General features: G+C 34.1%; 1 long non-coding RNA gene across 2 annotated transcripts; it reads right to left on the reverse strand.

The window, feature by feature from the left end:
• Positions 1-476: 476 nt before the first annotated feature.
• LOC110464842 lies at positions 477-13434 on the reverse strand. Of its 2 annotated transcripts, none has more exons than XR_002464553.1 (4): positions 13228-13434; positions 7849-7952; positions 1957-2086; positions 477-1408 (listed from the first exon to the last, which is right to left on the reverse strand). It is a non-coding gene; the product is annotated as an uncharacterized LOC110464842 (long non-coding RNA). The 2 variants fall into 2 exon arrangements; XR_002464552.1 differs by lacking the exon at positions 13228-13434 and adding an exon at positions 8572-8741.
• Positions 13435-13791: the final 357 nt, after the last annotated feature.

Here is a 13791-nt window from a genome sequence, read left to right on the forward strand (position 1 = left end):
ATTACTGTTATTAATTGTTATCGATGTAGATTTAAGTTAATATTTCAAAATCGAAACACATATCTCCATTAGAAAAATAAGGAAAAGATTCAACCGAAGTGGCATCCTTTCTGATGTCATTACAGTTTGTGATTCGTGTATGCACGTGCCAAATGATAAAATCACACATCTGTGAGTTTAAGCTATTTCTCTCTAATCATTGATTCTCTGTATCACTTGAAGCCATTCAATTCTTCGTTCAGTTGACAGGCAAATGCCTTGTACAAATGCGTCTGAAAACATGTTTCACAAAAATATTGATTACCGCAAATATGCACACCCCAGACATATAATACACTGCACATCAGTTTCATTGCAAATCGACAACTCAATACCTAGCAAACTATAACTGAACTATATTAGTCATTTCTACATAGGTCGTTAATATCTCTTGTAGAGAAAGATAAAAAAAACAAAACATCACACATAAAGCTAGTCTCACAGTTTTATTTTGTAGAAACAGAAAGTTGATAGGGTGTTCTGGATGATTGTTACAAGTTAGTGCAATAAATAGATTGGCAAGCATAAACGGATTTAACTCTTAAACAACGTGAATTCAACAAGTCTATGCTGCGTGAAAATCTACGGCAATCTACTAGACCTTGCTCTTCAAAATAATTATGTCGTTTTATAAAAATACATCATCAAATAAATACTCAACATACATAATTTATTATCGGGTTCCTGTGTTGTAGAATCAGCAATATTATATATTAATTTTTCAACGTTTGTAGGCCTTCAATTTACACGGCAACCATTACTGTGGGGATAAGACAAAGAGAGTCACGTGACAAACCCTTTTAATCAGAATATTGATATCCTCATTTGTCCTCGCTCCTAATGAAAACCTCATCAATTCTACTTATCTAATTGATAGCAATAAATCCAGCTCATCATTGAATTGAGATCGCTCGAGGACCTGTTCCCAGGGAATGGTGTGAATGCGTTGTAATAGTGACAAAGATATATAAGGTAGGTACTACATAAACACTGGCAGTAACGTTACGTATGACAGGTCAAAGCAGAAGACATACCCTCACGTGGATAACATGTTAACACTTTGATCAGCATATCTAACTCGTCACCGAATTGAAGAAAGTCCGGACAAAACTGATGATATTATCTCCTCATATAATTTTTGTTTCATCCTTTGTGTGTGGAATATTGATGAATCATTTATTTCGCTTTTTCTTTGAACAGAAGATCCAGCATGGGCGTGAAAACAATCATGACGTCACTTTGTCACACAGCTGTGTCATTTCAAAATGATGTCATTTGTATCATGACGTCATCATGTCTGTCCAGTGTGAACGTACTTGTCGCCTCTGCTGGTGATTTCGTCTGTTTGACAGCGCATGCGCGTGTAACTCTGAAGTGACAAGTTAAAATGACATCACCAATTATCATCTGTAACTTAATCATAGAAGTTAAACTCGGTGTTATGAATTGTAAACAGTCGATCAATAACTATATTGATCGTGATCACTAGAAACAAATTAATTCGTAATTTTATAAAAAGAAAACGCAAATTACAGCCTGAGGGGTTAAGAACTTACACTTTAAAATTACCTATTTTCAGCACAATTTTTTTCATTGTTTTCGAATATGGATTTTTTTTCAAAATCGTGCTAAAAATTCTAAAATCAATGCAAAGGTAGCCTCTTCCTGTGTATCTGTATATATCTATCTATTGAATCATATTATCATGATATTATTTAAAAAAAAAAAAAAAAGGTAAGATAGGAAAATCATCAAATATGTCAATTTATCAAAAAAAGTGATAACCTTATCTACCTTCTTTGAGAGTATATACAAATGTTAGTGATTGTGTTGTGCGACAATAACTAGGACGCCTCTGACTGCATAGAAAATACCCCAAAACTTAAATATCATAAATACTTTAAACATTTTACTCACCGGAAACGGTTCCAACAACGTCATTTCCGTCCGATCTGAGTATGCGCAATATAAGGGGTATTTCCTCTTCCGGTTCTGTCATTTCGTCATCCGCCATGGAGTCGACGTTACGATTGTGCTGTCTGTTATTCTAAACAGGAAGCAAATAGGAGTTATATCCCTTCTTACACGCAGTCAGGTTGAAGTATAAACTAAGCTGATTACTAGCAACGTTTTCAAAACAGTTTGAGTTAGCTCCCCTCTCATGTGTGTTTTACAAACCTCTCTGCGCTATCCGAGTGATCTTTTTTACTGTTCGTTCAAAACGTATTTTTTTTATGTCATACATTATTTTTATTTTAATAATGCAGTTATAACAATTTTGTTATTGGGAACGACTTTGTAGATCAGTTCATGAATAATAACACATGGGGTGACACAATCGAAAATCTATCAATACTTGTCACGCAATGATGTGACAGTCACCACGGAGTGGTTAGGTTTTCCTGTAGAAGGTTACAGATTTATAATAGGATTTGTGATCCGTGTTGAATAAAAAGTCATAAGGGTCATTGAAATGTTGGGTATCTTTTCTTCTTCTAAATCCATCTACAACTGACACTGGCAATAAATAAAAATGTTGTTTAAATGCAACGAGTTTATAATCAGGTACATGCAATTGACCATTACTGTTCATTTTGTGCTATTTATCGTATTACTGTGCTAAGGTATCGGACAAGAGTGATTGCAAACTGCGATGTGTTGACAAAAATACCGCATATGTCGTGCGGGTCAATAAGATAACTGTTAAGGCCTTAAAAATCCTCTCGACATAGCGCGGATGAAATATTACAAATTGCCCTAATTAGATCATTTACTTTAAAACAAATTTCGTGAGGACTATCACAAGACACGCGAACCTCCATCTTGAAGTGACTGTTTTAATGGCCGATTTTAAAACATCCACAGCATCATGGGAAAGGTTTCTCCAAATCGAAAATAGCTGTATTGTCATGTTGCTATAGCTATTCAGGCGATGAGATAAAATTTGACTCATGGAAATTTCCATGTAAGTTCTAAATACTTAAAACACATTATCGCTAATAACATTAGATCCGGAATTGTAAACCTTGAACAAAACCAGCCTGCGTTTAATGAATACCATAAGATGACGTCATAATTAATGATAATGAAGTGTTGACAATGTTTTGAGGTTCCCAAAATCCTCGATAATGTCTCGTTATTAATTAAATTTAGTGTTACTCTCTTATCGTTTATTACTGATTTCCGGTAGAAATCATAAATGAAATCTAATCCTATAACCATATTATCTTAATTGGACACAACAAGAATCTTCCTCCGCGTTTAGGAGATATCTAATGCTACCATTGTGACGTCTTAATAATGAGGATGAAAACAATAGGACAATTACACTTTACAACTAACAATCATATTTTGTTGTCGTATATAAAGGAAAGCAGCTATTGGAATAATAGTCGAGTCCAATAGCCTGGTATACGTAACGTGTTGTAACACCTGTCAGAGTCAGTATCTATATTCTGAGCTGTGAGGCGTACATTGGGTGTCAATATTGAGTACCAAATAGAGCAGAAGTCACGCTTTGGTCCCGGAAGTAGAGTCCTGGGTCAAATTGATCAAATTATGACAATAAATCCAGGAAATATTTCAAAACGACACTATAATCATGTAACGAAATGTAATATGTGTTGAATGCGACATTGATAGAAGTAATCCTGATACCCACGAGTTATCTCCCCGAGGCTTTACTGACCACCAGAGGGCGTGAATATTATGATATACCATGCTTTCTAGACTACAATAAACAATTCTGCAGAGGGGAAAATAGAAAGGACGTTCAGAAAACAACCAAGTATCCGATATCATCACCAGTCACCAGCCCCTAGGGTTGTAACCTTGTAGCTGGAATCCATTTGGCTCGGTTTACATTATGCTTGTTCAAAGAATACATTATCTACTGTGGTCGGATTTTGTAATGTTAAAAATAATATATTTCTATCTGTCCCTTTTTGCTATTTTCTACAACTGGTTGGAACACTATTAGATATATTTTTTTCATTATTTTGACCTTGTATTACCACTGATATATCCGACATGACGAAATGGCCATACAGATGTTTCGTGCTATAAAACGTTTACTCCTCTGGAGTTCTGCATCTAAACGTTAAATAGATGCTTCCTTATTTCTAGTAATTGTTTACTGTTGTTTACTACAGCAACACGCTAAGTATATAATACATACGACTTCATTGCATGCCTGAATGGACACTCCTCCATTCGATTTTCATAACACTTCCTACGAATCCTTTTCTGATGTACAATCCAATTGCTTCTAGGTATCGTTATCATTGTCAGAATTTGTTTTCACTTGTACTATCTGTAGAAAGGTTATGTGTCACAGATTAAAGTATTATGACACCGCGGACATACCATCATAATAGAGTTTGCACAGGGTAACAACAAGCAAACTTTGAAAATTCGTTACATTTGATCAGTAAAAATCATTATCACTACAATAGCGTCTAAAATAAGGAAGGAAACATTTACGACTACAGGATTCATCGTTTTTTGTTCTATTTCTATATTGATGACTTTCTCCAGACTTTTTCCGAAAGGCTATTCCATAGAGTTGCTGGAGTAGAAATGATGCAGTATCGGTAATATTGCATTTTACTATTTCAAAACTGTTGCTTTCTTATCAGTGACGCAGGATTCCTTTCTCCTATGAAAGTAGATAATAATTCAATTATTTTTTTCATTGCTGTTTTGATTGTTTCCGAACCAGTTTCAAAATATAACGACTGTCAAATGGCAAGCATTGGCAAAAAAAGTATAATTTAAATTGCTTCAAGGTGAAGTTAATCGAATAAACATGAAATTCTCTAACAACTACTCCGAAGTTATTTATACTAACTTATTAAGTTCTCAACCTCCCCAAAATTGATTAGCAAATCGGACACAATTATTGCAATTTATTGATAAGTTTTCCTCGTTGTATTCAGCAACTAAAAGTAGATCGAGGTTGAGTAGGCATTGGCCCTGTGAATGGCGGTTTTCTGTGGTAAATATTCCTTATTCCGCGAATTACAATAATTATTGCAACTAGGTGCAGTGTTTAAACCTTATTTACACGGTACAAATCATATTCGGGAGGATACGTAGCAATGCTAGCTATCTAGGCTTTATTCTAAAAATGAATATTTTGCATTCGTCAATGTGCTTAAGGAGGCTATGAAAACTTTAGAGAACGAGAATGATTTGTTTCGTCATTGAATGGTTCCTAAAACATAAAGTTGATGGCAGAATGACGATTTTTTGAAATTTTTATTTTCTAAACGTAGGGCAATTAAAGGCAACGCCAGTCCGTTTATTGTACCGATTAGCTATCAAATCTGTTCGTACCAATTCATACCACTGCGGATGATGTCACAACCGTGGAATGAAGTGGTCTGTTAAGACATTCTAACGTGGGACAATAATCTCCTTACAGGGATAGAAACCTTATTAATGTCACAACATCATGTCCTTATAAGAGGCGATTATCAAATAACAAAACGGACGACGGATTGAGTACTGGCTGATACTCCCATGGCGAGAGCGGATTGTAGTCGGGTCTCGTGGCAAACCATTGAACTAAGCTTGTATGTCCTAGACTCAATATACCAGACATGCTGCTGGATTAAGTATTAACCTTATTCTTGCAGATTCTTTTTACAATTTTTTTTTTTACCCTAATAGCTATTAAGCTAAAGGATTTAGAAAATGCATACATCTTTTTATGTATAGACGTATAAACAAGTAAAGAAATGGTTAAGGCTCGTTAGGAGTGTAATAAAGTCTAGGTCAGTTCTAGGAATGTACGCACAATAAGTGTAGGTAGCATGTAGTGATTTTTTTTTTATTGTTCGGTAAGGTATGCATAATTAATCATTGTATCTAACTTTAGTTGAAATCGTATAAAACATAATCAATACATGTACGATTAAAGGAAAAACATATTTAATTGGTTTTTTTTTTTTTTTTTTTTTTAAATAGCGCAATATGGCTTTTGTTTCCATTCAGGTATCATCAGTGGAATTGAATTTTGAAATAATGAAAAATCCACGGCTATAGTGTTCAAAACATTTAGCAATACAGAACTGTTGCCCCTGAATTCCTTTAAAAGGCACACACTTACGTGTTTTGGTTCAACATTCTTTAAACACACCTTTATGTAAACGGCGCAAGAATAATTCCAGGTACAAGGTTAAGGCCAACTTCGGGGACTTATAGACCAGCAAAGTAAACCTCAGTTGGAATCGAAATAGTAACCTAAGGCTTGATATTTATGGACAAGAAGCCGTCGCCATCTTAATCTCGTCCTAACGGCGGCAGGGTAGATCCACTACGTGTCTTTTATGTTGTTAAGTGTGATGAGAACATAATACGAAGCAATGTGGTGGTTATTTACTCACAGTAAGACTTGTATGAAATGGTTCTCAATGTCGTACTGTCTTAGTTGAAACACTTGTAATCAAAACCTTTTTAAAGTGACCCTCATTGGGTATGCTTTCTAAATTGACATTTATTGTAAAACCTGTCGAAATTGATAATTTAAGTTTCTCTTACTTAAAGTGACAATTGATTAAAAACTTCTCTTAAAGGACACTACTCATAAAATCTGTCTAACAAGGACACTTAATAGAACGTCCCTCTAGAATGACACTAGATTGTAACACCTTTGAAGATAAGTTTTTAATTCAACATAAATAGCCTTTGGTGAAATTTAAATTAGTAAAATCCATGTCCTATGATAAGATTAATGCTTGGCAACTGACAGGATAGTAACTGCATTTGTCACGGCAGTTTTTAGTGTAAGTAGTCTCAGATTTTGATGCTAAAATATCCTGACCCATCTCTGTAAACGATAATGTAATAAGTCGTGTTTAAATCTCCCATAGGTTTCACATAAAGTAACGAGGAAGGGAGAGCAGCGGATCTTTTCTGTGGGAAAGCGGACACATCGAGGCTCATATGGCCGGGATCTGTTAGATAATATAAGGTTAAAGGTTTACCCTGCAGGAACCGGCAGCTATCATGAACACACTAGGTAATTGCAATATCTTTGAAAAAACGACAAAAATAAAAATAAAAAAAGTAAACAACGAAAAAACAAAAACACGAAGTACTAGTAACAACGAAATTTTGTGGGAACGAAAGATCTAGACAAGAACAAAAAACAAAAACAAAAAAAACAAAAAAACTGAATATGTAAAGTGCTTAAAATACAAAATTGTATAAACCATCCGCATTCAACAGCTACTGGACGCATAATGGTCACAGAGTATGAGTATTGATAAGTTTGACTTGAAACCTGACTTTTTATTCTTCTATTTATAATAGTTTAGTAAAACATTTCACATACGTAAGAAGAACCCCTCCAATTGGAAAGATGGGGGAGAATTTATAAAACGAACGTTAAGCGTCTGAAACCGACCTGATCGACTCTGGTCGAAATTTAATTTCTGCAGCTTTGCAAAAGTGCTATTTAACAAACAAACAAACAAACAAACAAACAAACAAAAAAATGGAAATACCAGAGAGGTTTTCCCTTAATCGGAAATATTACGAACTTTAATTTTTGTTTATCATTATATTCACCAAATCGAAATAATCAGAATTAGCAGATACTTGAATAGTTTCTCATTTGCAAATGGGATACATCACTCAGCAGTATATATCTTAAACTTCGACGTGTCAAAACGTTGTCATGCAATTCCATGTAAGTCGCTAGGTTACAACAGACAGGCCATGAAATCATAAACCTGTTACTAAATCACCAATAAACATCACCTTGATATAACAAACAGCGCCATCTGGTGGCTGTATACTTACTATGTTAGAGTCGACTCCCTTTTGGTCGATGTCAAATAGCCAGGCTGTCGTCATGTGTAAAATAACAACAACAACTGTAGCCGTGCACGCTAGCCTCATCACTCCTGTAACACAAGTATTGATTGGTCAATTAATGATGTAAAATTATGTAACAAGGATAGGGGTTTGTCAAATAAGTATACAGATATATAACAAACACATGGGTTGGTTGGTGAATTGATGATAAAGTGTGTATACAATAAAGTGCTATTTGTAAAGAAACAATAATTTGCGTCTTTAATGATACTAACTTTAAAAGAATAAAATATTACTACATCAAGTAAAACACGTCGGTGCAGAACGTCAAACAAAGACAACACTTGAGTGCAGCTCATGGTCATTTTGCCCATTAAGTTTGTAGACTACAATCAGTCACGACGTTTGAAATTTGATAGACATGAGAAATAATAATAATGCTACTTAGACCTATAAAACACATGTTTACGGCCAAAACGCAAAAATTAAAAATCAGTATAAATTAAAACTTCACTTTAGATTAATCACAGAACCAGATTGGAAATATGTAATACCAAAGTGTTACTTTCTACATTGTTTGTGTGGAATGTAACACTTTGATATCGACAGAACATTGTTTCCTATGGTTTAACCGTTATATATAGATAGCATACACTGATACAGACCTCGTTATTTGTCTTGTTTAAGACTAAGATTCCAAATACTCACTTTGAACAGTTTTATGTCACAGAGAAAAGAAAGTGTCTGCGATCTGTCATCGCTGCTTTCAATCAGAATAATGAAAAATAAAATTAGTTCCTTCCATTACGATGCATAGTGAGGTATTTGTGTGCAGAAATACTTCTAAAAGTGGTGATTATTACCACAATGACAAAGGCGTGAACCCTTTCTGGTAGGTTGTGTCGTTATCCCTTTACTGTTGTGTTGTTTTATCATCATTAAACAGATGGTCATCTACATAACCAGCGGTCGTTAAAACTCCCTGGCCAACAGCAATGAAAGTCACACTACTTTTTGTATGAGTGACCTTCTAAAATATACGGGCGAATCATTCGTTATTGTAAATCATCATGATATAAACCATTAGTGAATTAATTCTACACACATCGTGATGCAGTTTATGAAATGCCCTATGTATAACAAAAAAGATAATTATACTACCATCTAAAATATTTAAATATTTTTTAAATAATTAAAAAATCCACCAGAAACATTGAAATGTTATATTAAAAATCTGAGAGGCATCGTAATATTATTTCAAATAAGTAATTATTCCTACTGGAAAACGACAAAACTTGGGCAAATATGAACAAATGAAATACTTAAAAGGAAACCATTGAAAAAAATGAAAGGATGTAAGACGAGGTGTTCCGGATGGCTAAACGTTTTCTGCTTCATTAACGACATCTTCAATATAAATCTAGGTTATATCCAAGTTTTACTGCGTCCTCCAACTGCTAGTCGGGGCAGTGACACCAAAACTAGGCACAATAATGAGTATAATTAAAACTTGTCGATATTCGACCAAAACTGACTATTTCTCTATGATATCATTATGGATACCATTTTACTTGCTCATAGTCTTAACCAACCGTAATCTCTCGAAACCTTGTGTTGTATACCTGTCAGTATTCAAACATCTATCACGAGGTTCGTAATTTCCAAGCCCGGGAATAACAAATCAACCAACTACGAACGATGTATGACACCGAAGGCGGGAGATGCATATATGTTACAATTTCCAAGGAAGAGACAATGAGCTTGTCGTGCAGCTTGGTAAAACGTTGTCTATGGTGGTCACGTTATAAGTGATGATCTATGAAAATGGAAAAAAGGAAAAAACAAGTATGTGGTGTCTGTGATCTCAAGCGTGGGAGGTTGCATACGGTCGACGATGTCAGGGAATCTCTTGTTATTTAAATACAACGTCTCGACAATATGACCCAAAGCGATAAAGTAAGCCTCATATAAAAGAAGAATTCCGCCAAATGAGGGCCACAGTTTGCTCTATTCGTATACCAACAATTTGTTGGGAAAAGTATTGCTACCAGACTAAATTATCATTAACAAGGAATTCAATCATTCTCATGTTCATTCTTAGTATATTTCATGTTTGCTTTTGTCGTGTTTTTCAACAAGATATGCTCCAAAATATTTTTCACCATATATTTGTATTGCAGTTCGCTTATATTGGAAAAGAAATTTTTGATAATAAGAGAATGAAGGTGTACATGGAAAAAAGTCGCATTGTTCACATAGCGGAAACGTTTTTAACGCCTTTTTAGCATATCCTAGCTACAGAGTCGTAGAGTAATTAATTATATAAAGTCTCCAACCTAGTTCCGCAGGTAACCAGGAACAACTGGAGCTAAAATCATCTTGTAATATATCTAAAACACACAGTGAAAATGATTAAATTGAGTTAAACATAGTGCACACCTATCACCATTTAATTAACTTATGACGTCGTCAAATCCCTCAGTCTCAAAACCTTACAGACAAAACATGAGGATAAGAAGGTTTGGTGTGATCACAAAGTTCGTTCTTTTTCTATTAATTAAATTGTTGTCGGGACGATGCTACAGAATCGCGCTTAGACAGAAGATCATATGCGAAGTTTGCGTCCAGAAAACATATAGGCATGTTGACATGATCGCTCCGACGTGCTAGCCTTAGAAATGGGAACCAAATAACATTAACCAACGGCACAGCGTCAGTCTGTCCATGTTGATGTTATTATTTATTTGGGTTCGCATGCACAGTCATGGAAATGGTGTCGTTCTAATTTAACATAACTATCTAATTGAGATCAGAAAGGTTAACTTCAGTTTATTATTTAGAAATCCGTCTTCCATAAACACCAGATTTTTGACATGCACGACATAAAATCATGTTTAACTCGCCAAAGCGTCAATCAGAAGACATACCTAGTCTAAAGGAGTATAGACTAGTATGGCCAAATTCGAAAATCTTCATTTTTTCTTCTTAAGTTTTATAATAATAAATGTTTTTCTATTACATATTATACACTACCCTGAGGCTTCTACTAAAATGGCAGATACATGTTTCCCATGTGTGTCAACGTCTGATCAACCCTAAAAGTATTAATGCTTTACTATGCTATTAATGTGAAAAACCTTTTAGAAGTGTAGTGACTGTCGCTGTTAAGCATGTAACATATCAATAATTGTCATCGGCTATCTGTACAGCTTTCCTCAGAAAACACCCACCCCTTAGCCACAACAATCGCGTTATTTTAGAAAGAGTCCTCCAATGTCTTGCTGTTCGATATGTGGAATTATTTATAAATACTATATTTGTGGTTTAATAAAATTAAAACATAAACAATTATCGATTGTGGAGCGTCTACTGAACACATTAAATGTACAATTAACGTTATAAAGGATAGAGGAATATTTCCTTTACGGATTCCATGTTTCCTTAATGATGTCATGTTTCGTCAATAGATTACATGTCTCGTTAATGTCTGTCATGTTCATTTAAGCACTCCTAGCACCACGAGTCTTGGTTGTACGTTACGGCTTCTGGTACCAACTTTGATTTACTTCATAACCAGCAGATTTATGGAATAAGTTTCACGCGAAACCGTTTATCAGTACATATGAAGTAAACATCTCGCCTAAGTTTTGAACGCCTCATTATCGTAACGACCAGTTCATGCAGATTATTTTATAAATATCTGTTAATATAAGTATGTAATGTTGTCCTCCGATGACCATTTAACTTCGCCGGGCTGCTAATTCGCAATTTTGCCGAACAGAACTATTTCGCGGGGTTTAAAGTTCGCGCAACGTTCCAGGAAAAAACGTTCCACTCACGAGGGTACTTTTATCTCTTTTAAATATCCACTAATCATCAGTAAAAAAGGTTAATAAAAGTGAGAGGTAAGTTAAAGGAGTATTAATTTTCGTTGGATATTTTACTTTGCGCTAACTTTGGCGACTGCGAATATAGTTAAATAACTTTTCCGCGAAAATCACCAATTATACCTTGTTTTTCAGAATCACTGCAGTAATAATGTAAAATATCACAAAATGTACATTGCATAACAAGAGCGATGATTCTTGCCCACCTAGACTGTAGAGTTAAATACTTTTAATGTTATTATTTATAATATTTATAAGAAGAAACACCAAGAAGAAAGCATCTATTTATAAATTGATTATGTTTGATGCAGAAATCCGAAGAACATTTATTTAACTTTCTATATCGGCAAACAATTTTTTCAAAATGAAATTTTACTGCACCTTATGACCATTTTGTCAATTTAGGATTCATTTGAGGTACCAAATGTAAAAAGAAATAAACTCTATATATAAACTATTCTGACACGGGTGTAGAAATACAAGGTCAGATGAATAGCCAATACAACCATGTAAGTGTTTATATTCACCCTGATCAGACAGGAATACTAATGTATTGAAGTTGTTCAATTTACTAACAGAATAGTTTTTCAAACATGTCATTTAACATATATTTACTTTTGTTTTTATAAATAAACACTAATCTTACTTTAATATTATATTATATTTTTATGCTCATGAATATGATAAAAAATATTTTTTCAAATCATAACCTCAGAAAATGATTTATGGGTTTAACACATTTCTACATTGCATATATATTTTTTATTTTCTGATTATAATAAAATACTTGTGTCTATGTCTTTTTGTGCGTAATTTCTCTTTTTTTTTTTTTAATTCAGAAAAATAGTTTTAAGTGTTATATTGTATACACTTCCCTTATTCCAACAATAAGACATGGTATAGTTAACAGGACCCCGTAGTAGAAATGACGAGAACCTTGTTTGTGATTCGGGCCAAAACGTTTGGTTTATTTATCTATATTTATTTAAAATTTGTAGGAGAGGGCATAGGTGATATAAATTTACCTAAAGAATATAAATCTAATTCAATTCAAATCTGGATTGTTGCTAGATCTTTACACGAGAGTAAGAAATTACAAGTATGGCCACGTTACATATGCATATAACGCAAACTAATTGTATATCCTATTTTTTCGTAAACGGTATAATAATTTTGTTTCAGTCCTCAAAGTTCAGTTTGAAAGGAAAATCACCTATTAATGATAGGAAATTTAGATCTGATCGAAAAGGTCATTTTGCAAAAGAATCAGTATGCCAACTTGTTTTTAAAGTCCACAAGAAGAAATCTTATAGAAAGAAAAAGTATTATTTTTTACAAGACAAAATACTTTCATGCAGTAATCACATGTTTGGAATAGATAGAACTATAACCACTATTTTAAATTTTAAAACAACAATGTCATTATGGGAATTTGCAAACAGTTTACCGATTATACTCTACCTTTTTAATTACTTACCTTGTTAAACTGTAGTAAAGGAATTAAAACTCCAAAATGTGTGACCGAGACAACCAGTAGTTTATCCTGCTAGTCTTGTTAGATTCATGGGTCGTCAGACTAACGTCTATATTGACAGAAAATCCTCTTATCTCTCTCAGACACGCTAATCGTCGTCAAATGTCGCACCTGTGCAAATTGCACCTGAGACGTCCAATATGAAAGGTACACAATAAATTGATATTTTCTACATTCTGTGACTCCTGTTGCCTTTTATGTCCGATTCCAATGTAGGCGAGTCGTGTGGAATCCCAAGTGTTATCAACTCGACACGATTTTCCTGATCGGATTGGCTTCATACAACATTTAAATTATTAGCATAACTTAAGGCTACCAATAACTTCTTTATGAACTATAAAACAATTAATGTAATTGGTGGGCAAACGTGTTGTCTTTATACCTACATACACCTATTTATTTTGGAGGTATTTAATGGACAATGGCGGATTGAACTATAGTTTATGGGTGTATTAAGCTTATCATGCCTCGTCTTACCCGTCATTGACGACAAACTCAAACAAGACG

The sequence above is a fragment of the Mizuhopecten yessoensis genome, unplaced genomic scaffold (assembly GCF_002113885.1).
Source record: "Mizuhopecten yessoensis strain PY_sf001 unplaced genomic scaffold, ASM211388v2 scaffold11037, whole genome shotgun sequence".
NCBI classification, from domain to species: Eukaryota; Metazoa; Mollusca; class Bivalvia; order Pectinida; family Pectinidae; genus Mizuhopecten; species Mizuhopecten yessoensis.